The sequence below is a fragment of the Chinchilla lanigera genome, unplaced genomic scaffold (genome assembly GCF_000276665.1).
Source record: "Chinchilla lanigera isolate Chin_1 unplaced genomic scaffold, ChiLan1.0 scaffold00024, whole genome shotgun sequence".
Classification (NCBI taxonomy): domain Eukaryota; kingdom Metazoa; phylum Chordata; class Mammalia; order Rodentia; family Chinchillidae; genus Chinchilla; species Chinchilla lanigera.
Genome location: NW_004955425.1, coordinates 7,067,786 through 7,092,392, shown reverse-complemented (window position 1 = coordinate 7,092,392; position 24,607 = coordinate 7,067,786). Strand labels below are relative to the sequence as shown.

At 36.5% G+C, this 24,607-nt stretch overlaps 1 protein-coding gene across 2 annotated transcripts in view; it reads right to left on the bottom strand.

Annotated features, from left to right (window-relative positions):
• Prkg1 (protein kinase, cGMP-dependent, type I) overlaps positions 1 to 24,607 on the bottom strand; it is a 1,159,533-nt gene that overhangs the window by 243,475 nt on the left and 891,451 nt on the right. The window lies entirely within an intron of this gene.

The window sequence follows — 24,607 nt, the reverse complement described above, 5'->3', positions numbered from 1 at the left end:
GCAAGGTGAGCTGCAGAGGATCTTAACTGAAAGCACCAAGTGAAGGAAAGAGTTGCTTTAAGAAAAACTGTTGAAATGGAACTGACATCCCCATGGGTTCTGAGTGAGGAGAGATGCAAAGGAAGATCATGAGTTAAAGCTGTGTCTCAGGCATCTCAGACTGAATGGAATGACAAGTGGCGCCTCTTATGGACGAAGCAATGGCCTCAGCAGAAAATGAGTATGGGCCTGAAACCTCAGAGAGGCAGCATGAGATTAATAAAGACTGCAGAGTAACAGTGCGGGCTCTGCTCAGTAGAGCCTGCTGGAATGTGAAGCAGATCATTTCACCTCGGATCATAGCGAGAGTGTTTTCAAGCTCCTGGAGGTGCTAATGAAACCATGACGAGCCTTGATCACACATTCCATGTGACAGGCCCAGCCTGCACATTCCCCAAAGCAGACTCTTCCAGCACAGATCAGTGCCGTCAAGTCTTGGGCTAATTCTGATGCTCCTGAGTTCTGCTGCCTCGTGGGTGTCACACCAGACAGCCCTTGCAAAGAAGCAACTTCTGTCCCTATGGTCATTTTAAAAAATCTGACCAGGTGAGTGAGTGAGTGTCTGTGCTCCCAGCAGGCTGTCACCAGTGGCACACGTGGAGCTGCTCTGGGCAGCACTGATGTTTCCAGTGGAGTGACAAGAAATAGGAAACATCCTGAAATACAAAGCATGAGAAATTCAGAAATACCAAAATGTGGTACTGATACTCATTTCAAAGATAGGCTATTAACAAGATGCGAAGTATCATTAAATGGTCAATATTCTACCAAGGGACATTACTGTGTCTCTAGAAGGAAGGGACAGGTCTGGGGTTACACCCTGGGGTTGAGTTCTATTTCTCTTAATACAGAAAAGAGGTTTCACAAAAATAGATGAAAAGGTAGATGTGGTAATTGGTCCACCTTTTCCTTTAATAATAAGTAACAATCAGCATGTAGATGTCTAGTAAAACTAAGTGTTTGAGGATGTGTAGTGATATGAGAATGCCCATTCGCTACCGGTAAGAGTATAGATAGGTACACCCTGTGGAAAACCATTTGACAAGATTTAGGAAAATAAAAATCTGGACTTGATATAACTTAACCTAGAAAACTCACCTTCAGGCATATGCCCAGGGCACTCCTACGGTACAGTGAGCACCAAGTCCAAAACCAGCTTCTACGCTGTTATTTTACTAGTATGCAGTAGTTACCAAGTGATAATATAGAAGTGGATACTTTCATTGTCATAGTCTTTCAGTGAAATATGTTACTATGGTTTAAATGTCTTATTTTGATATCTCAAATATAACATGTTCAAAGACTAAATGCAAAGGGCCATGTACAGTATCCAGCCATGTATGTAAGAATGTCAAACATTAGATGTATTATTACACATACATCTATGTTACAAAACGTAACTGTAAAACTATGCACTAAATTTAGCAGAGTTGTACTTGGGCGAGAGGGAAGAAGACAAAGAGAATTTGTAGGGAATATGAGAAGAGGAATTTGAAAGAAGCTGTATTTAAACTTCATTTAACAAAGATTTGCACAATGTGCAAAGTGTTAAAATGTGTTAAATCTAGATGGCAGATTCATGGATGGCTTCAAAGTATGTTACCGCTTGTGTGAATATTATGTAATTTTAAAAGAATTCTTGTACAGTTCATTTTAATAGGAAATTTTTTGCAAGGCTGAACAGTCAATCAGCAAGTCTATGGCAAAAATGAGCATTTTTACTACACATGATAAGGTGATGTAATAAAATATGAAGTGTAGATTAGGATGATACATTTTTCCTTGGAGACTGTTAGGGAGATGAAGACTCATTCAGTTCTCTCTCTGACGTTAGCAACTTGACCATTAGCAGAAGACAGATGTAGCAACATTTTCTCCACGGCACAGTGAAATAATTATTCATGTAGCTTGAAAAGGCAGTGAGAAGATCTCTACTTTTATTTCCCTATATTGCTGTGTGATGGAGTTGAAAATATTTTGACAATAAGATAAAAAGGAGAAACTACCTGAATGCAAGACTCATCACCTCAAATTCCCTTTCTAAATTTATAGATTTAATGGAAGATTATCTTAATTATTTAACAAAAGATTAGTAAAATTATTACCATTTGAAATATCTTTCTATTCAAACTTAGATACACAATAGGAAATGAACACACAAATCTTTAAAACTAACTTGTACTAAACTATAATAAAAATAAAGAAGGTGACACATTATTGTATTGCTCTATGAACCTTCAAAAACTGAACAGAAAATACAACCACAACCTACGTTTTAAAATAGGCTATTACCAGCAATTCTTACAGTTCATCCCATCCTTACTTTCCTGCTAAGAGTAACCTCTATCCTACTATCCCAGTCTCTAACACTGTAGATTTTTCTAGCTTGCTTTTCTTAATTAGGAGTCATAAACCCTGTCCATGCCTAGCATTATATTTATGAAATTTATTAATGGTGCACTTAGGATGCCATATACTCAGCTATAAAGTTTTTCAAAATAGTTATGTGAGTGTAAGTACTATAAAGGGAATAAGAATATCAAAAGATTAATGATTACTGAAGCTGTGTGGAAAAAAGAAACAATATATCAATAAAAAATGTGTGTGTGTGTGTGTGTGTGTAAAGAGAGTGGAAAAATGCAGCAAATGGAGTGAAAGTTTAAAAATGGGTGATCCTACTGTGAAGTATACCGATGTTATTTGTACTATTTTAATTATTTTCAATATTTATTAATTTGAAATTATTTCCAGATCTATAAAAGTTTTGTTTTATTTTCAAAATGCCTATGCCAATTTATGTCCCTCTTGAAGGGCAGAGATGCTTTTGCTGCCCAATCTGAATTGCCAATATTTTATAATCTTTGCATTTTAACCATTCTAGTGGGAAGGGTTGTCTTTCATTTGGCTCTGATTTGCAATTTTTATTTCCCTGAAAACTAATGGCATTGAGCTCCATGTTCGTGTTAAGATCAACTGGTTATTTGAATGTTCACTGATGCAAAGTAACATTTTGGATCATTTCCCCCTTTTTCAGTAGGACTGTCTGTCTTTTCCTTAGTGATACGTAGAAGTTCTTTCACATGATTTCTCATAAATTTTAAAGAATAAAGTGATTTCAAAGACACTCCAAAATTACAACAAAAAGGCTTCTGCTATACCCGCAGTCTCTGAGGAACAGTTCTTATAAAAAATTTAGAAGCTCCACTTTAGACTAATGGGTAGAACTTTTATCTAGACTATAACGGATTTTTTAATCTCCCTTGAACAAGTTGAACAAATGGCCCCTGAGTAATAACGGTTCTGCTTTTTCTTCTTCACAGAGCTACCAGGTACTAAAAGGCTTTCTAGGTAAAAGTGAGAGCCTGGTTTTGTACCTACTAAAGAAATTGTCCCCATGGTATTTACCAATACCTTTTATCCATAGTAAGAAATAAATTTTATATTATAATCCCGCACACATCCATCCGACTGAAAAAAATCCCAAAACAATATTAACCTTTACTACATGGTTATCATAACCTCTTATTTCTTGTACATTCTATTTTAGCCATTTTGTTCTTATTTTTGCTGTTTTCAAAGCAGTCTGAAATCCATTCTTATGATTTCATATGATAGCTCTTTGAGAAACACTTGCTTTAGAAGAGCACCTCCCAAATTCTACTTTGTGCAAATTATCTCATTGCCATAAAAATGCAGGTTCTGCTTTGATAACTTAGATGAACCATTATTACCATTATTATTATTACTATTATATTGTTGCTATTAAAACTATCATCCACATCATCATTAACACCACTCTGCACAGACACGAATTGAAGTACATGTGTATACACACACTAGGGTGTCTGAAATATCAGTGCCATAGTCCCTTTGTCTAATCCTTTTCTTCCCTATTCCTCTCATGCATGACAACTCCAGTCTGCCACTCCTTGCTGTGCCCATGAAGTCTACCTTATAGTAAAGTCTTGAAATGGGTGGAAGAGGGAGACAGGGAAGGGAAAGGAGATTAAAGAGGAATTCAGATGTTTTATATACATGTACCAACTCCTCACAAGGAAGGTAGACATTATGTACTGCAACCATAAATAAAAACATCCTGAATACCTTATGTAATTTAGTGAACACCCATATCCAAAAAGAAAGAACACACACACACACACACACACACACACACACACACACACACACACACCTCTGTGCTGTAGCATACCAGTTACTCACCCTCAAAATTATGTGGCTGATAAAAGCTGTGGCTGACTGCCACTGTCAGAAGAGCATCATAACATATATTCCCAGTCCAGGAAAAGTTCAGAATGAAAACCTTGCATGCATATTGCTTTTGCAGTCTCATAAAACCCACACCTGGTTGAGTTAAACCCATCTGTACTAGTAAGAATGAAACGGGTAAACACAACCATAAACTTTGAGGATTTTTGAGGGTTAACATAAAAAGACTTTTGAGAAGTAGTGCACAAAGTCACTGAAAATGGATAAAGGCATTCCTGAAAGCAAAGGAAGCCAACAGGCCTGTTAAGGGTAAGCAAAGAAAATAGAGAATGACCAAAATATTAATAAAGATCCAGAGTCACCTGGAAGACAAATTCTGTAGGGAAGAGGGGACAGCAAGGTAAGGTGAGTAGAACCGTGTGGGATTTCAGCCCATCCTACTCCCTCACCCACACAGTAATGGGCTTAGACAGATACATTGCACAACCAGAACCACAGCTACAGCCTAAGCAGAGTCAGCGCCTTCTGCCAGGAAGAGATAAAGGTACTGCGACAAAATTTGGTATCTGCTACACAAAGAAATGGCCTTGACAGGAAATGCCAGTTAAAGTAAAAAAGCTAGGAAAATAAACAATTGATAGAACCTGCCACTTAGGGAAAGGAAGAAGTAAAAGCACCTTAGGACTAGGTTAAAATATAAAACAACACATGCACACACATGCACATACACATACGTCGAGCTCAATATGTAAGAAAGGGCACAGAAAGGGATTATTAAAGGTTATGGGGCTTAGGAGGTTCTCACTAAGCTGCTTATGGTAATAGTAAGAAATTACAATGAGCCAGGCACTGTGCTCAGGGCTTTACACATAGGATTTCAATAAAACGGTAAATCGATTGAGCATCCCCACAACATTAGAAGAATAAAGAAATGTGATAACGGTATTAACCATATAAAATCATGAATATTTATTGATTGATCAACTTCGACTTATAAAATACCTCCAGTCAAAAATATTTTTCTGTCATTAAAATAAATGTAAGGTATATTCTTATATATTGTAGCAGAATTAAAAGAAAAAGTCTTTATGTTGATTATTTTAATACTAAAAATCACATAATTAGAATAATTACCCTTGTTGCATAACCATATACATTTATATCCATATATAAGACCCTAATGAATGTCAGTGGTACTTTCCTAAAGAGAAATTCTGAAGTGTGTTTTTCTTGAAGCATATTGTTTAAATAATTACTTCTTCACAAAAGTGGTGTCACAGTTGATGCACTGTGTCAACTTGAGGAGTCTAGAAGCTTAACTAAGTAACTCAGCAGTTCTGCATACTGGGCTGAAAAGGACATGCCCTTCCTGCTGTAGCATGTTGGTCACTGTGTCAGTTTCAGAAGTTTAGAAGTTCAACTTTAAACTTTAAAATGATTCAGCAAGGAGCCAGGGTCCTTACTTTGTGAGTATACTCAGCTTGTGGAAAAGGAGGGCACAGAAATGGTGTGGGCGTGGGCAGACAGCTGATATACAATATAAGGAAGGAAAAGAGGTTTGCCCACACCTTTTCACTCTTGTTGCTTTTGCTGTCTTGTGCCACCTTGATGTGTTGCCCCTGTGTCCTGCCACCCTGCCTTGGAGCCAGCTGATTATAGATGAAACCTCCACAAACTATGAGCTGAATAAACCTTTCCTTCCTTAATTGTGGGCATTGGGTATTTTGTCTCAGCAACAAGAGAAAAGTAACCAAGACAAGTGGCCAGAATAATTTTCAAAATGATACCCTACTGCTTCTAAATTTGAATTGTTGACATTTTCAATTAACTCCTCCCTGTACAATACAGATAGCGCTTTGGAGAAAATGTCCAAGAATAGATAAGCACAAACTGGGAAATGGTGGATATTCTCAACTCTATCTGTTTCATAGCATAATTTAAAAATGCTCCCATCCAAATATCTGTATTACTATTAATTTATTGACTTCACTAATGTATTTGTCAACAAACATTTTTGAATGACAAATCTCATCAAATAAATTCTTTGATAAACAATTTTTTTTAAATCACGAACTGTCCTAATTACATTATATTCTGACACCAAGTTTAAATTTAGCAAAGTAAAAACAAGAACATCACTGAAAGATTCTTGCCAAAGCTGAGCATTATAGAGCACATCTGTAATCCCAGCATTCTGGGAGGCTGAGGTAGGAGGACTGCCAGTCAACTCCAGCCTGGGCAACTTAGTGACATAGCAAGACCTTGACTCAAAAATAAAAATAATAATAACAATTTCCCAGAAATTAAGATAATTTTCAGACTCATTTCAGACTTTGATTTTTTAGAACGGGAAGAAATATATCTGTGTGCTTAGAACCACTAAGTTGAAGTAGTTTGTGACACCAGCAATAGGAAACTAACAGTTACAGTGGTTTTATGTCCTGGTAAACCTGTTGTGAACTGGAAATGTCGTAAGGTGAAAATGCATTTATACACCTAACGTACTAAAGACCATAACTCGGCCTCACAGAATGCTGTACAGCATCAACGGTTTAGCCTCGTGATTGTAGCTTGCTGCCACTGCCCAGAATAGAAAATATCACACAGCATATCTGTTATGACTTATGTCTAGACATCTCCCCAAAAGTCTAATGTGCTCCTAAGTGAGACTTTCGGGAGGCAGCTGGATCATGTGTGTGTGATACTGAATTATGAGTGTGTAATAATTAGATTAGTCCAATGATTTGTATAGCATAATTCTGGCTGTGGGTTTTGGGACTGCCCACACTGGATGTGAGTGGCATCAACCAATAGGCTTGTATCCTGAGTAGAATAAAAAGGAAAAGGAAGGGTCACTGCTGGCTGGTTTCTGCATGCTAGCCCATGTACTGTTTCTCCTCTACCTTGCTGCTTTATCTTCGAGTTAACCAACTGTGGACTGAAACCTGTGCAAACTGTGAGCTCAAATAAACCTTTCCTCCTCTGCCTGGTGGGTGTCAGGTATTTTGTCCCAGCAACAGATGACTAAGGCAATACCATTACCCTGAGAAAAGATCTTGTTGTAAAATGTGAAATGTGGTTTTTACTGAATGAGTTTTGCTTCCACACATTGTAATATCAAAAAACCCTACATCAAACAATCATAAGACAGGAATCATCTGCACAACACTGAATGTTACTGATATCAAATTTGAATTATTTGAACTTCTGCCAAAAGAGCCAATAATTTAAACCCTTTATTTCATTTCACTTCTTTATGAGCACAAAAAAATCATAGGATCATAAAATGAGTGAGATGAATTTAAAATAATGGACAGTTGACCTAAATGCAATTTCAAGATTCATAGCATATAAAAACACCTCTCCTTTAACTACATCTGCTAAATCATGGTCTTCAGGAGTACTTGCCCCACTGCCCTTCCACATGAGAAGGAGTTACTTGTCTCTACCCTGTGCAGCTTGTTTCACTATATTGCTGTCATTAAAGGCAAGCGTTGGTGAAGTATCTGGAAAGAGATCAAGATTATCTCTCATTGTCTTTAAAATTAGACAAGATCAACAGTAAAGCTGCCTATACAAAGAAGAGTATACTGCTATAGTTTGGATACCCCAAGGGTTGTTATGTTGAAATTTAACACCCATTTTGAGGTAGTAAGGGAGTGAATAATTAACACTTTTTAGTGTTTGCTGAGAGGGGCTTTGGAAAGTGATTAGGAGTACATGAAGTCATTAGGGTAGGACAGGGCCCCATGATTGAATCCTGGTAGCTTTATAAGAAGAGAGGAAAACCTAGAAGACACATGCATGCATGACTTCTGTTTCTCACCATATGATGCCCTGTACCACCTTGGCATTCTGCCATCAAGAATCTATCACCAGCTGTGACTCATCAGCTTTGGACCTCCAGAACCGTGAGCTAAGATAAACTTCTTTTCTTCATAATTCACTTTTTTTTCATAATTTAGTGTACTGGCATCTGAAACTAGAGTAACACATCTACCAAATCTATTGTGACTTATACAATACATCTTTAAAAGAAAAGAGAAAAGAAATCTGGAGTTAAATTAAACCTCCAGTACCTATGGACACCCTATTTGTATTTATCTTTTCTGAACTCACAGAACAAACACACTAAGTTGAGTCTATCTATCTTTGGGACGGGAAACAGATGAAAGGCGCAGACCAGCAAGAGGGAAAAGTACGCTGTGGATCTGGCTGTGTAGACTAGTCCAGGACTAGAGCTCCTGCCCAGCATCCTTAGCATCTCAGCAGCTGGCTGGTGTCCTAGGAACTGAACCGAGGCTGTCTGGCTCCAGGCAATGCTCCGACCAAACTTTGGTACCAGCTATTAAACATCTCTGTGAGTAGGCTGTTTCCCAGCTCATATCTCCCAAACAAGTGCCTTTCAAGCTGTAGTTGTTCCCTTTTTCAAGCCTTGGGCTTGCTTCTCCTAGTACTTTTGAAGGTTTTGTTCCGACTACCATTCAAACCAAACACAGTTGGGTTTTACACTCGTGTTTCTCTGAAATAATATTTCACTTATAGAGCTGTTCTTTCAATTTTTGCTTACTTAAACTCTGCCTTTAAGAAGGTGTGAGACAATTTTGTCTTTCCTGATAGGGACGTCACAGATTCAGTTTGCTGCTGGTTTCCTTAGCATCACCACTCCAACTCTAAAGAATATGAACGTACATACAGCAATGATAAGACATCCAGCCTCCAAAACTACCTCCAGTGCAAACTGCAGAACAAATAATAACTCAAAACTGAGCAAAATTTAAATATACATTCTGTCATATAAAAATCTGGAAAAGCTCAGAATTTGAAGGGGATCTGACTAAATCTTTTGATTTTAAACAAACACCATAAATAGATACCACGGAAGAGGGAAATAAGTATTAGAGGTTTTTCTGTTTCACTGTATGCATCTCTACTGTGCATGCTAATACGTGTGCACATGAGTGGCAACAATAGAAAAGTGCTATTTTGGTTAAACTTATTAACTTTAGAAAAATCCAATTATTCCTTCTTCAACCACACACCCCGTACTTCATTCTGTACTTAAGTATTATGCTAGCTGTATAGAAATAACATCCTTCTCTTGAGCTGCTTCTAATTTAATGAAAAAGGGAAAATTACACTGACTATTCTTACAAAGCTAATTTCTTAAAATTAAATATATGCAGTAACAGAAATGCCTTTGTCGTCACTTAATAGTCTGATAACACGGAGGCTCTGATGCAGCGTTTCCCGATGAGCTCAACTTCAGCTTCAGTTTCTAAAGGCAACAAATACGCCTGAGCAGCGCCACCACATAAGCAATTTGTGTCTCAATATGTGAACAGCCAAATTCTTAGAATCCCAAGTAATTTCACAGCCTCCTCTTTTTTGGCAGAGCCATGCACTGGGGAAGTCAGATATCCTGCTTTCTAGATCCTATTCAGATCCCCACGAAATGACAAAATTGAGCATCTCAGTGTGAAACACGTGATTCATTTCCCATTTTAGTCGAAGCACAGACAATCTGCTTTCTAACAGCTGTCTGCAAAAATCCAGGGCAGATTTCTTAAGAGACTGCTGTACCAATCACAGCACAGGTTACAGAAAAACTGTCTATACCGTTCCATTTGATTCTACCGATAGGTGGCACTGTGGGCAATGATATGGAACGAGGGAAACAATAATTACGAAAATTAGACAAAGCATTTTTATTGGTGGGGTATTGAAAGTAGGAAAATATAATTCATTCTATTTAGAAGTATCTTTTTTTCATACCTATCTTATAGCTGTATAAATACTACTGCTTATACAATTGTAATCTACAAGTGTATCGTATTGCTATTTTTTTTCTCCCACTTTGCATCCTTCTTCAATAAAAACCATTAGGCTAATAATCACTTACCCCGGTCTCACACCTATTAAATGAGAAGGTTGGATTAACTAAAGGGTAAAAATTTCAAATGTCTACTAGATAAGGCAGTTTATTCAAATAAGTTCCCATGTTTTGGAGGGAAATGGTGAGCTTAATAGGACCTCATCCAAAATAATGTAACATTAAATTTTTTGCTTACAAGTTAGTTTTGTCTTTTCTAAAAAGAGTAACTCGAAATGAAAGAGCACTAGAAAACAATTTTTTTTCTTTTTGATTAAATGATGTCTAGAAGCTTCTCTAGCTAATAAAACATACTAACAGATTATAAACTCACTAGGAAAATACAGTATTTGGATAAATCCACACTGTATTTCTACTTATGAATGAACATTAATATGCATAATCCTAATATATTTAATATCTGAAAAATTTGTTTTACCTAATATGAAGCAAAGTACAAAGATACTATTTCGCTTGTACGGTACTAAATCATAAGTCAATGTGAAATGATTTTAGAGGCCATGAGATTCCCTTAATCCCTCATTTTTCCCCTTTAAATTAACAGCATCACCATCCCCTTGGCTCTCTGAAGTTGGAAATCTTGGAGCTAACCATTGTGTTTCAATCTCTGTCACATTTACCATATCATCAATCACTAAACCTAACCAACGTTGCTTCCAAATTCTCTACTGTATTCCCAATTTTTAACCCCTCTGCATATAGCCCTGTGTCAGGCACTCATGGCCTCTATTCCACTCAATAGACTGAATGAACCCATATGGAGCAGAGAGTGTCCATGGTGCAAGGGAAAAGCTGGGTGTGACCCAGGAGGCACCAGAAATACACTGAGGTACAAGAACTTGGCCGGTAACTACGTTTCCCCCGCAAACTGCCGAAACATACTCTGCATTTCCATCTTCAGTTGTGCAGACATAATTGCTGTTACCAGAACAAACCAGATGGCGTGCTTTGACAGGTTCCACAGCCTGTATTGCCCTTCCTGATTGCCCAGCAACGTCCTAGATAGCTTCAGCTCAACTGTCGTCTCAGCCATGGTCTCCTCTAGTTATCTTAGGTGACAATCACTATGAGCTACTCTGTAATGGCACATATTTACACGCGTCTCACAAGATGCTCTCCTGACATGCCGAGTGTATCTTTTATAAGAAAAGAAACTAGGGGCTGGGGATTTAGCTCAGCGGCAAAAGCGCCTGCCTGGCAAGCGCAAGGTCGTGAGTTCGGTTCCCGGTACCGGAGAAAAACCAAAAAAAAAAAAAAAAAAGAAAAGAAACTATAACTATAGCTCTTTAATTAATCATCGAATTACACTCAAATTAAATTGTCATCCAGATCTGTCTGGATTAGAATCCCAATTCTATCCCTAAAACACCATTAGAATGTACTCATTAGTAATAATAGAAGCTATAGAACTTCTATGAGCATGAAATCAGAAAATGCATGTAAAATAGCACTGTGTTTGGCCCACACAACCCACTTCACCATTCAAGACTTAGTAGGCTTTGCTGTAAAACATTGGGCTTGCCTAAAAGTCCATGGAATCTCTCTGAGCTCTAATATTATTTGACTCTCTATCCCTATTACAATGGAACTATGTTTAAAAAGTCCCTCTGCTGGACCGGGGATATACCTCAGTGGCGTAAGCGCCTGCCTGGCAAGCTCAAGGTCCTGAGTTTGATCCCCAGTGCCAAAAAAAAAAAAAGTAGAAAATGGGGCTAGGGACTTAGGTCAGTGGCACAGCTCCTGCCTGGCAAGCACAAGGTCATGAGTTCAATTCCCAGTCCCGGAAAAAACTAAAAAAAATTTTAAAAAGCCACTCTGTGTGTACACAATGCACTAGCAACCACAGTCCTGACTCTAATTCAAAATATTTCACTAAAGTCTAACTACTAGGAAATACACTTTCACGTACTGAAGTCAAACATATCCAACAGGCCTTTTTAACTTGGTGCCACCTCTGATACAGCTTTCCTTCTCAAGTTTTATTTCAACCCTCATGCACACATAATTCATTTCCAAAGAAATTATTCTAGAGACACATAACCTATAATAAGAACTGCTTACACATTTCTTTAAAATGCTCAAGTTTCTTCACAGGGCACAGAAGACCAAAATATCCCATAAAACACTGGCAACACACACATACCAACTTATCAACTTTTTTCAGAAATTCTTAATTTTTTTGCTATTGTAGTTTTTCTTTCTATAACCACAAATTCTCTAAAAGCTCTAAGTTTCTAAATTGTTTTTGTTTGATTTGATTTTTCATAAGAACTGCTCGAGACTTGGGTGTCTCTCAGACATGCAGCAGGTGCTTGAGGTTTTACAATTAAGCCCCTGGCTGGGGCAAATGGGTGTCCTTTGACAGTGGTCCAGGAAGCTTGTGTGATGGGAGAAAATGAATCAGGTAAAAAGTCTTAAATGCCACCCAGTGCAAGACTTAGTACAATAATTTCACTCTTGTGCTCACAATTTTCATTCAGGTGAATATGCATTCCAGTGAAAGCGCATTTTTTGCAAATTATGTTGGTAAAACACTGTCATAGTATTCAATCTAAAAAGTGCTTGGTATATGGAAAGCCCAAAGGTTAAAAAAAAGTTATTGTATCAATTAAGCAGAATCTCTTTGGTGCTGCTATTTCAAAAATACTGATTACTACTATCATTCAAAACTGGTAAGGAATGTAAAAATTAGCATTATGGCATCAGATATGCAATTATTTTTAATGAATTGGACTTTTTATTTTTATTTTAAACAGAAAAAAGAAAGAAAGAACAATAAAAGAGTTTCAAAACAGGCTAGTAGGAGAGTAACAATAATCAATGCATCCCATATTGTTATAATCATAGTAGTTGTTCAGAGTACAAGATATAGGCATGAAATATTGTCCAGAAAATTACTAGCACAAAACCTCCTCCTCAGTGAATCAAGAAAAACTGGCTGTAGAACTATCTTAACTGTCTTGTGTATATATATATTTTTCCCTTTACCTTCCTTTCCTTCCCCTTTCTTTCATCTCAGTTTTTCTTTTCTTTTGAACAATTTCTTCCCTATTCATAATACCCATTGTACATTTTGGATCTTGTTTACTCTTTCATATTCTCACACTAGTAAGACAATACAATGTTTACCTGTGTGGGTCTGGTTTATTTCACTTACAAGTATGGTGTTGGCTTGTACCCATTTACCTGTAAAAGTCTCAAGTTTATCTTTCTTTACAGCTGAATAGTGTTCCAGGAGTCAAATATGTTCACTAGAAGAAAGAGAATCTCTTTAATAACTGGCGCTGGAAAAGCTGGCCTTCCACATGGCAAAGACTAAAACTAGAACAATGTCTATCACCATGTACTAAAGTCAAAATGGATCAAAGATCTAAATATTAAAATAGAAACACCAAATTTGTTGGAAGAGAAAATATGCAGAAATCTTGAAGATATAAGTGTAAGCAGAGACTTCATGAACAAAATCCAGACCATGTGGGATATACAGCAAAGAATCAAAAAATTAAAAATAATTAATTAATAAAATTTTTTAAAAATAAAGAATAATAATAACAAAAAGAATCAACAAATGGGATCTCACCTTATTAAAAACTTTTGTACAACAAATCACCAATAGAGTGAAAAGACAACCCACAAAGTAGGAAAACATTATAACCAGTTGTCCCTCAGACAAAGGCTTATTTCTAGAACATAACACGCAAAGAATTGAAAAAAATCAGACTCCTCAAATGTAAGGACTCAATCCAAAAATGGGCATCTGAGATGAATACACACTTCTCAGATGAAGAAATACAAATGGCAAATAAATATATGAAAAAATATTCAACATCATTGGTCATTTGAGAGATGCAAATTAAAACAACACTGAGATTTCATCTCACTCCAGAAAGAATGGCTATCATGAAGAAAACAACTAATAACAAGTGTTAATGAGGTTGTGGGGAAAAAGGAACCCTTCTCCACTCTTGGTGGGAGTGTGAACTGGTGCAACCACTGAGGAAATCAGTGTGGAGATTTTTTAATAAGCTAGGGAGAGAGGTCCCATTTGACCCAGCTATTCTCTTTGTGGGTATTTTCCTAGAAGAATTAAAAATATCACACCACAGGGATATATGTGCACCCATGTTTACAGCAGCACAATTTGTAATAGCTAAACCTTGGAAACAACCCAAATGCCTATCAACCCAGGAATGGATAAAAAAGATGTGGTTTGTTTTTTTTTATATATAATGGAGTACATGCATTCTTGAGATGGTTTTGTCAAATCAAAGTGCATGCAAAGAATTGAAAAACTTATGGGGAGACTGAACCTCAAAACTGTAGAATAAAATGATCAAAATGCCAACAAATCTGATAATCTTAATACAAATCCTATAAGAATCAGGTCTTTATTGGCATTTGCAACAAAAGCCCCTGCAGTTTCCTCTTATACCCTGGATTTCCTCCTCCGAAGTGTAGTTTCTTGAAGAAATAAGCTTCTAATTAGAGACCCATTTCATCAAAATTAAAAATACACCCAAAGTGCAGCTTTCTTCATTAATTTCTTTCCCTTTAAACACAGAGCAAATGCCTTTTCTGAATGTGTTTTTTGTATACTTGCAGCTTTCCCAGAAGCTTGGCATAATAAAGAGATAAATAGTAGCTCTTCAAGCCATTAAACCAGTTCTTACAGCACAAAAGCAAGGCATTTTCCAATATTATCTCTTCAACTGTGAAAAAAATAGGCTTGCTTTCTATCACTTCAAAATATTAACATACTGGGGGAAATTACATATAAACCCCAACAAATTCATCTTATATTGATCATCTCTATTTTGTTTTATCAACCATGCATGAAAGCATTATCACTGAGAGAATATTCATAATACACTGTGTTGGACTAACGAGTTCCAGAAATAAAGATTTTTTTTTTTAATCTAAAAGGATTCAACAACTTGAAAAAGCTATTTGTCATAAGAGCAAAGTCAAACAACATCTTGCATACAAAAGCCTCATTTGACTGCTATTTAATATTCTGAATCTTACAAAATAGTTAACAAATGCATGTGGCAAGAAATAGACTTTTGGAAGTATCGATCTTTCAAATAGCTTAAAAATAGCTGCACTATTGAGCGGGAGGTACATATTTTAAAGGTTTGATTTATTTTAGATCTCTGATATGGCACACTGACCTTAATGGAAATGATGGGCCTGTTTCATCAGAAGCAAACCATGATTCCGCGTGCCTGCAACATTACAGCTTGAGCCCAAAGGGCTGTGGGGTATCTGCGAGGACGCGTCCAGATTGTGGATTCTGCTCCCTTGGAATGGGTGCTCCATTTGCACAACTTCCCACTAATGAAGCCAAGAATCAGTTCTTGGTGGGTCCATGTAGAAAGCAGGTCATTACTTCTCAAAGACTAACAGATTTTGTCTCACAGACCAAAAAGTAATCTCAAAAACTAACCACTAGGTTATGTGTCTCAACAAATGAAACAAAGGAATTAAGAGTGAGAGCTGCAACACAAAATATGACTGTTGAAATGACAGTCTGGCCTGTTTAAAAAGATCCTCTAGCATGTTGATGATTATTGAAGTTGAATAATTGGCATATGGGGCATGTGTACACATATGTGTGTATCTTAAACTATTGTCTTTATTTTCATACATTTGAAAATTCTTCAGATAGGGAAAAAAGACACAATAAACAAAAATAAGTCTACATTGCTCAGCAGAGTGAATATTACAATTACAAATAAGAAAAAATAAAATTTTCTGGTTATATATTCAGTTTACAAAATGTTTATGATTTATACATTTGTTGCCAACAAATATATATACTGAAATCCAGTTCAAGAAAAATGTTTCTGTTTAAAGAATTTCATTAAGCTAAACTGTCATACGTTATCTTAGCATTTTCTCCAATACATGCAAATACAAAGCATTTTAACTGTGGTTAATAAAGTGAGTCTAACAATCACGCATATAAAATGTAGTTATCAAAACAAAGTCTGAAACTCTTTATTATAAACATTCATCTTTTAAAGCACTTCGATTTTTTAATTTAGTAAATTCAGTAAAGCTATGTTCAAGCAATGTAGGTTTAGAAATGAATATCATTAATTTAATTCCTAGTTACTAGGCAAAGACAGAAAGGCAAAGATTTATACCCAACTCTACTTCCGGTTCATTTCATACTTAGGCAAACACCTAGCCATTCTGTACCAACAGTTCAGTGAATGAAGCCTATCATTTTCAATGGATTTTTATATAACGGTCATTTTTAGAATATTTTATAGCAACTTCGTGGCCTAGTTTTCATGGTTTTAAAAGCAAATCTGGCATCCTCTTATAAAAACTACATGTATACACTTACAAGTTGCACTGAATTATAATGCACAGATTTTTTGATATAAAACAGGTGTGGTTGTAGTAATAATTCATTAGTAAATCTTTAACAACAGGAGAAAAACTAAACTTCTTTACCTCAAGTTGAAATGGATATGTCAAAGCAGCTGCCTAATTTTGCTGCGTGGAAATCCATACTAGAAGCAAAAGCAGTGTGATTTCCTTATGGAAAAGTCAGATTTATTGACTGTCACACACAAACAGGAAAGCGTGCACTGACCGACCAGACACAACGTGAGTGACACCGAAGATACAGAATTTGAAGTGGGATAATGCCAACACTGCCTGAGAAGTGCTGCATCGCCTGCATTTCTGTTGACTTCAGCAGAACAATAAATAAAACTATAATGTGCTCGCTATGGAGAATATTTATTTAAAATTTATTCATTTACTTTACGCCAGGCCCTGGATCAAGGACCATGGACTGTACCTCCCACACAAACTGCTGCTGTGAGTAATTCTTCATCATAGTTTAATAGTTACAGTCCTGGGGTGAAGAGTGGAGTGGAGGAGGGCCAGAATTACACAAAACAGAGAAAAAGAATTTGTTGAAAAGGGACTTTTGATGACCCTGGTATACTAGTATATATTATTAGTCACTGAAATCTAAGCGAGCAAGGTGGTAGAAATGACTTCGTTACTCACACTTTAAAGGCCTATAGATGTTGCTTCTACCTCAACAGTTCCTTTTCTGCCTGAAAAATAGTGTGAGGGTATGTGGAATTCGGGGAATTGGAGATTTTCCTCCCTTGAAATTCCCTCCTTGTAAATGTCCTCCAGCTTATTAAATGCAACCTGCGAATTTACAAGCTTGCCATGGTTCATGCCTGCCTTTCTTACAGCAATCAGTTCTGATCTCAACAACAGGATTTTAACTCCAGTGGCGAAACAAGCAGCAGGAGAAAATGAACTCTTAATTGAAAACAAATTTTGCCCTAAACACAGGCAGGAAAAGCTTTTTAAAAATGTACAAAATTCATTCATTTAAACAAAGGTTGCTTTGAAGGAAAAATAATCAGGATTGGTTTAAAAAATATTTCTCTGCATCAGGCACGAGTTATAAGATTTACTTAGATACAACAAACATGTGTTAATCAGATTATACCAGGTTCTGTATTATACATTGAAAGAGAATAACATGAATGTAGGACTTTTTGTAATATTCAGAGTTTCAGAAGCAGCAGTGAGATACATGATTATTTTCACTTCAGTTTTACATGTTGCTATGATTTGGATAAGAATTTGCCAGTAGCCCATGTGCTGAAGGCTTTGTTTCCAGCTTATGCCACAAGAGAAAGGTGATGAAACCTATAAGATACAGGGCTTAGTAGGAGCAAGTTAATCTTTGGGAGCCAGGCCCCTTAAAAAGCTATTGAGACCCTGGTCCCTTCCTGTCTCTTTGCTTCACAGCTGCCATGAATTGAAGGAGGTGTCACTGCTACATTTTCCTGCAATGAAGGCAATGTACTATGCCACCATAGGACCAAAGAAACAGGGCCAAGCGATGATGGACTGCATTTTCTGAAACCATGAGCCAAAATAAACATTTACTCCTTTTAAAGTGATTAGCTTAGGTATTTTGTCATAGAAATGGAAAGCTGACGAACACACACATGAAGTAACTGAATCCCATCATCCCAATATGCCTAAGTGATTAAATGTTTCAGAATAATAATTGATAGACTTGCACCTCATATTCTTATCTTCTGACTCTAAGAAATTACTCTTTCTATACTATGATGACTTATCTGATCACCATTTCAAAGAAAGCTACTGGCAATAATATTTATATTCACAGGAATACCTATTTTTAAACGTTTGCTCTGTGCTAGGCTCTGTGCTAATACTATATTTAATCTAAATATATTATCTAACTAAATCATCAGAACAACCTTTGTTAAGCATTACTTCAATTCTCACACATGTAAATGAATTAAAAATCCAGACACAGTAGTGCATGCCTATAATCTCAACATTCAGAAGGCTGGGGCAAGAGGACCTTGAATTTGAGGCTAGCCGGGGGCTACAGTTTCGTACAGCTTCAGCCACAGAGCAAGACCCTGTCTAAAAAAAAAAAAGAGTCGAGGCTCTTAGCATCAGTTATTTAATGTTATCCCCAAAAGCCCAAGTTTCCTCCGAAAGTAAGTGCAATAGTGGAGCTCAGACTCCATTCCCAGCTGATTCTAAAACTCTTGATTAAGGCCAGCACCAAGGACTATCAAACTTGCCTGAGGAGAAACCACACCCAGATGTTTATAAAAACACAAGCATCCAGGAATTTGCTCCTGGATTCTTATTAGTAGGTCAGGTATGCAAAACAAGAGGTAAATTTTAATTTGAATTAAACAAATATCAGGCAGGTAAAGGGGAAGTAGCATATTACTATGAATTTAAGCTCTCTAATATGCTCTAATGAAGGAGTTGATAGACTTTTCCTATGAAAGGCCAGATAAACATTTGGGCTTTGCAAGCCAAATAGTTTCTGTTGCAAATACTCTTCTCTGGTTTTAGATTTGGAGAGTAGCCCAGAAAATGTGTTAACGAATGGGTATGGCTCTATTTCAATAATATGTGGCTTATTATATGAAAAGCTGAATTTCATATAATATTCATGTGGCATGAAATATTATTAATCTTTTGATTTATTCAAACATTAAAAATGTAAAACCATTGATAAATCACAGACTATGGTGCCGAATTGGATCTATAGGTTACATTTTCCTGAAGTGTGGTTCTAGTCATCTTTCTCTCAGGGGTTTGCTCCTGCTTGAATAGTTGATAGAAAATGTTTTTATTCAGTTTATCCTTACTGACATTTGCAGTTACACACCATTGTACTTTTTTCCCTTCCTGTCTCCCGCCTTCCTAGCCCGGTGTCTGGAAGCTGTCTCATTTTAAATTCTAAAATACAAAAGAATATTTTTCTAACAATTTTGTAAACAGTGCCATAAGGTCTTTGGGGAAATAAACCAATAAAGCAAAACATATTTATTATAAATAAGTGCATTATAAGGAATAAAGAGCTCTTACAAATTATTTAGGCTGTGTTTACAGGATGATAAGTGGATTTTATCATTCGATGGATCTTTACCAACAAGCATTAAGCTTAAGAATCAGAAGAGACAAACATTTGGCTGGCAACCGTGTAAGTTTTTGACATTCAGATTGGCTGTGCATCTCTGGTTAAGAGGAAACCTTTGTCTCATGATTTTAATCTATGTGTAGTCCCAATCTTTTGCCTTTGCAGTTCACTGATTCCTATTCTAATAAGATGCTTTTATAACTCTTTCTTTTCCAAAAAGCCTCTCTCTTGTGATTCCATCTAATTGAAAAGAAATAACTTTAAAACAGATCAGTAAATGTTTTATCACTCTGTACTTACTCCTCCTTAGTTATAACTTGTTTTTTCCTAGCTTATTTCAGTTTCTAAGAGATTCACTTTTTATTCATTGAGAAGAAACTGTGAAATCAAAAGAGTGAGAATTTAGACTGAGGCAGGAGGATCTTTGCAAGCTCGAGACCAGTCTGGGCTCCAAAGTGAGCTCAAGCCCAACCTGAACTGCATAGTGAGACCCTGTCTCAAAAAAAAAAAGAATGAGACTTGACTCAGGGCAGTCTTGGAGTATCATAAAATGTTGGTATGTTGTACGTAGACTGTTTAGTCTATGCAACTTAGATTCCTTTAATTTGCTTTAATTACTAAAGTTATAATATATTAAGCTATGTAAATAACCTCTTAAAGTATGTTCTTGACTACCTAAATTGAGACTCACATTGAAACTTTCCGAAGGGACAATAAGCAGTGTTGAGTATGTGTGGAAGCTGACATGTTATTATGATCTTGCTAAAGCAATCTCTTTCAATTAATAAATCTGTAGGACTATTTCTTTAGTAATTTGCGTATGAAATTTAAATTTCATTTTTGTCTCGGATACTTAAGCAAACAACATTTTATAAATGTACTAAACCTGATCCTCATCAAAGCATTCAAAATGAAGATCACTGGGCCAGACAACAAAAATGTTTGCAAGAGAATGCAAACAGTAGTCTTGGGGAATGGGATTCTCACATTCTGAGGATAACAGGCCTTTCCCCAGTCCTTATTGCTAAATTGAAAGACATCTTCAAGTTTGAGGTTTGGTTGGATCATTAACGGTGATTATGTTAATAACAAGTCTTTCCTTACTTACTGTGCAAAATTTCTTGGAAAAGATTAAATCAAAGCCTGGAGTCGTTTGACATTAATAAGGCAAAGAACTTAGAGGAGACTATAGGGATCACAGAGTCTGAGAAATGCTTGCTTGGTGGTTTTGCTAATCAGCTAAGCAGGCTGTGCATACATTTACCTAGAGGCAAATTGAACAACTCCTTAGTGGAAGACACAATTTAATGGACAAGATGCATAAACAACACAATGTAGCATCGAAATCTTATTTATCAGTGGAACATAAAAATGCTGATTATTTCAAGCTATGTCTGGGACATGGACTAGGTCCTACAACTGAGTAGAAAAGAGGTATAAATGAAGAAGAAAAAAAGGAAAAAGGAGAAAAAGGAGTTAGAAAAGAGGAGCAATCCCAAAATGGTACTTGTGACATGTTGGACATTCATTGCCTCCAAAAGCAGATGATAACATATAAAACAAGTGAGAATGGCAAAGTTTCATTTTTTCATGGATTGCAGTATAGTTTTTCTTCAGCGAAGCCTAAATGGAGTAACATGTACCTCTGGCAGCCCCAGCAGCCTTTTAACTAGAAGTTATATCATGTTTTTACAGACCAATTGCTTCTCACAAACACCCTGCAGGCAAATGACTTCAGCAGGAAATCTGAGAAGACACCCTCTGATATGCTGAGGAAGTTCATAAGCAAAATACAAGTATTTGTAGAACTGTAACTTCATTTATGCCCACAAATAAGTAGAATTGGGGAAATAAGGGACATTGTGAGGATTATATTATCAAATTTAAAATGGTGGAACCAAAAGTTCTCAACAATCAAGCTGCAACTTGCTTAATCATACTTATATCTTGACGTCTAATATACCGTTAGTTCTGGACTGACAACTCTTCTTACTATCATGGCACACATGCTTTGAGTATTTATGCGTTTTCTCATTTTTTTCTCATTTATAATGTTCTTCTACTCTGCTCCACCAGTCAAAACAAAAGTTGATATTTAAAGTCCTACTGAAGTAGTTTATTCCTTCCATGAAACGTTCTCTTACAAATTCTGATTCTCTGAAAAGGCAAACTATCCCTCTTGCATCTTGCCCCATAAGATAACACTGCACTGTTTTGTACTGTGTACAAAAGAGCTTTAGGTGTCTATATGGACTCTAGTTGTAGGACTTACAAAGGTAGTATTTAAGTCTTGGATGCATATACTGAATGCACTGGCTAGTATGCTACTGTACATAGAGTAGTGAATATACAGAAGACACTAAAACAATCATGCAATTGATAATTCTATTTGTTCTAGTACAATTCTTCTTATATATCAACATAACAAGGTTCACATTCATTTCACGAACAAATATAATCACAAATATAATCTAAAACCCTCATCACTTGCAGTATATGCTTGGTATTTTTATCCCATTCTTTTTTTTTAATGTTGCTAATAACTTAATACATGGATTTGGCCAAGTTCATTAATGGACCAAAATCTACAGTTTGAAAAAACTCCTACATGGATGTGGGGGGTAAATAAGTAGTATTTGATAGGTTCCTGCCTGGTTATGAATTGCTGAATTATTATGGTGGTGATGGTAACAAGGCTCAGGCCCAAACAACAGCTTATCTACCCAGTGACCACCACCCCCTTTTTGTCCTCCCCTCAGCCCGGAGTACAACTTCCTCTTGTCCTTTGCGCAGGAAGAGACCCCCAATCAGCTCCTGACACGTCACTAAGTCTGCTCCTTAAGCTCCACCCCTGCCCAGAGTCTTTATAAACCTCAGCTCCCTTGTCTAGTCCTGGAGGAGTTCGGTGGGTATCCCATGCTGACCTTTGCTCTCCGTGTCCAGAGTAAAGCCTTTCTTTCTTTACTTTCTTTGGTTCTTTTCTGCACCGCAAACCTAACAGTATTGTTCCTTTTCTTCTTAACTATAAAAATAAATCTCTAAGTCATTTGGGGAAACTTGGCATGCTAATACTTAGAAATATGAAGGAATTGTTTATTGTTTTATGGGTAATAAAACAAAATTGGTCAAGTGTTTATTATGACTGAAAAGGACTAAGGGTAAGAATATGTATATTGCACTACTTTACATATTTCTGTTTATGTGTGAAATTTTACGTAAGAAAAAAGATGTGTCAAACTTAGTAAGAATTGTTTATAAACATAAGTATGTGTGATGAAAACTAAAGAAACGTATGTGAATGTTAAATTCAGTGTAGTGTTTACTAAAGTAGCAGAACCAGGATATTATACATGGAAAAGTATGCTGAAGGTTTCAGCTACGCTTACAGGTTTTATTTCGTCAGCCACAGGGTTGATGCATAGGTGTTAAGAACACTATTTTTTGATAGCTTTTAGATTTTCAAATATTTTACATTTTCTATAAGAAAAATATATGAAACAAAAGAAAATAATTCTAAACCAAACATGTAAGTCATTTATCAAATTTCCTCAATTCTAAAATGCTGTGTTTCACTTACGGTGTCTGAAATTGGGATCTTTCTCACAAGAGATGGTGCCTGAAGCTCAGTGAAATAGAGGGCTTTTTTTGGTAAATAACAAGTGGCAGATAGCAAAATAGTAGAATCACTGTAATGATAAGTGTGTAGTATTTATATATTTACTTTTAAGCTGAATTCTGTTGGTTTCCTCAAACTTGAAGAGAGTTGTAAAATGTTTCTGCTTGCCAGTTGCAAAATTCTTAGTATTACCTAACAGGAATATACCTTCTAAAGGCTGGATTAGTTATTGTAAGACAGAAAATGGGTAAGAGCTTTGGTGCTTTGGTAGGATAAAACAGAGGCAGAGAAGACAGTCTTGAAGGAATTAAATGCAAAAACTGGGCAGAAACAGGACTTTAAGGTCACAATAAGTCCTTCTCCTGACCACTCAGAAACAGAATGGTATGGCAAGATCTGCATGTCTGAATGACTCTAAAAAGTCAGTGTCTGAGACTGTGTTAGCATTGGTGGCTCATATCCTTGGCTGATATTTGAATGAAAGAGAGGGTTCATTCTCCCTTGAATTTGTAAAAACCTGTACCATTATGGCAGGTAACTAAATGTGTACCACAGGCAACAGCTGTAACCAGAAGCCTAGCTGAGCTCCGTAGTCTCAAGATTATCATCAAGATTATCTCTTCTTCCGGTGGAGTTGTGCGCAAGCAGCAAAGACTGATGCTAGGAAAAGAGGTTTATGTCCTGGGGATACCCTATGACTATGAATAGAGAGACAATCTCCACAATAATGGAAGAAATTTCATGAAACAAAGGAGATGGAGCCAAGCTGTTCAAAAGGAAAGGAGAAAAGTGTTTATTCTTTACTACAATTCAGAAAACAAAAACAAGGACTATTTATTATACCTATCTTGCAAGGAATAGAGAAAAGTTATGGGAAAGAGAGCTGAGCTATGTACTGCAGGGAACCAGTCTCCTAACAGGGCAAAAATAGACAGCCACAGAAATCTCATTTTAATTTAAAGGAAGTAGGAAGCAAATAACCCATGTGAAAGATCCCCATTTGCTGAATGTATTAATCAACTTTCCATCACTATAACAAAGTAACGGAGTACCTGTCCTTAAATAATATACATAAAAGCCTAGTTTGGGCACATCATTTCTTTGGGCCAGTGCTAAAAGAGCACATAGCAGAGGATGTAGAATAGTAGAACAAATTCACCCTATGAATCAGAAAACAACAAAAGGATTAAGGGAATGGCCAGGGTCCCAAGAGCTTCACTGAGGGCCTGTCACTAATGACATAACAACCTTCCCCAGGCCTTACTTAGTAAAAGTTCTACCACCTCCCAATAGTGCTACCCTGAAGACTAAATCTTCAACACACGGAGCTTCTTTTTTTTTTTTTTTTTTTTTTTTTTTTTTG